The following is a 1444-nucleotide window of genomic DNA, read 5'->3' as shown; positions in this document are numbered from 1 at the left end:
AAAGCCAGCACAACTCAGCCAGTGATAAAGCCAGCACAACTCAGCCAATGAAAAGCCGCCACAACTCAGCCAATGAGAAGCCGCCACAACCGGAACGCTAGGCTCCGCCAATGAACTCTTGTTGGGAACCGCCTCGCCTAACCCGCCCTCTCCTCTGTGAAAGGACAGCCTCCTCCTCCGTTCTCACACACGTGCGCGGTTTGCGTGTCCTGAATCGCAACTCCCTGCCCTTCCTGAATAATCTCATCCTTGCCGGTTAAACATCCGGCCATTTTAGTTTCACTGTGGACGGCGGTGAGGCCGCCCTACGGCGGCTGTGTGACAGGCGGCCGTGGGAGCGGGTCCCAGGCCCCTGCACAAGGGCCGCGGTGAGGACCTCACTAGGTCGGAGGCCAGGCCTCCAGGAGCCCCGCTTCCGCTTTTCTGCCAGCGTCTCCCCCACAGCCCCCCCGAAGCTGTCCTTGAGCCCCAGCCCAGGACAGCGGAAGCGTGCGGGGGGTGTGACGGCTGGGCCGCTGAGACGCGGAGGGGGGGGGGGGGGGGGGGGACATGTGCAGAGCAGCGTCGGAGCGGCTCCTCGGATGCTTCCAGGCCAGGACACGGCTCGGCAACCGCGGCTTCCAGAACGCTGTTACCGCCTGGGGGCTCCTGGGGGAATGAAGTGTAGACAGTGCTCTGTGGGTGAGGGTGTGCTGTCTGAAGGGGACAGGTGACAACTCGAGGGTGCTTCCCGCCGCTCAGGCACCCAGGTGGTCTCCTCTGTGGGGGGACCCAGCGCCTCCGATCACAGACTGAACGGCCCGCGTGCCGTCGCGCCCCAGCCTCTCGACCCGCCCACGTCCTGCCTTCCCGGCCGACCCCCCCCCCACTGCGTCCTGGGTGCCCCGGGTTCTCACTGAACCCCTTCTTGGCTTTCTGAGCGAATTCCCGCTCGCACGCGGCACTTTCCGGCCGGACGGGGCCCGACGGTCCGGAGGGGGGACTCTGCCGGGCCCTCGCTCGGGAAGCTGCCCTTTCACAGCGCGGTCCGTCCGCCCAGCCTGCTCACCCCCAACCCTTCCTCCTCGGGCCGGTCAAGCTTTAAACCGCTTCCGGTTACCTGTTTGCCATTCCCGCCCCCCCCCCACCCCCCGCCGCCCCAGGCCAGCATCCGGCGTCCACCGCGCCTCGCGGGACTGGACTTGTTCGTACGCTTCGCCTGGGGGCCAGGCTGTGCGCGATCCGTGGGGGGTCAAGTCCTCTGGGGGCGGCGGTCAGGCCCCCCGTGGACAGGGGGTCATTCTTCCGCTCCTGACGCAAAACCCGGAGGCTCTTAGCCAGGCGTTTTCAAGGGCGGGCGGCAGGGACCCTGTGCCGGCCGCCGAAGGTGGGGGCTGGGCTGCCTGAAGTGCCGAGGCTCCCGGCTCCGTTCAGTAGGCCGGGGGGGGGGGGGGGGGGGGGGGGG

At 68.1% G+C, this 1444-nt stretch overlaps 1 long non-coding RNA gene across 1 annotated transcript in view; it reads left to right on the top strand.

The window, feature by feature from the left end:
• The first annotated feature begins 267 nt into the window (after positions 1 to 267).
• Positions 268 to 1444, top strand: part of LOC120247496 — a 7325-nt gene continuing 6148 nt past the window's right edge. Inside the window, exon 1 of the long non-coding RNA XR_005532328.1 lies at positions 268 to 368. This is a non-coding gene — a long non-coding RNA (uncharacterized LOC120247496). The remainder of the gene's footprint in view (positions 369 to 1444) is intronic.

This window comes from Hyaena hyaena, unplaced genomic scaffold (assembly GCF_003009895.1).
Source record: "Hyaena hyaena isolate Hyena2069 unplaced genomic scaffold, ASM300989v1 scaffold_11, whole genome shotgun sequence".
In the NCBI taxonomy this organism is placed as follows: Eukaryota; Metazoa; Chordata; class Mammalia; order Carnivora; family Hyaenidae; genus Hyaena; species Hyaena hyaena.
The sequence above is the reverse complement of the archived record's forward strand: the minus strand, read 5'-3'. Positions and strand labels throughout refer to the sequence as shown.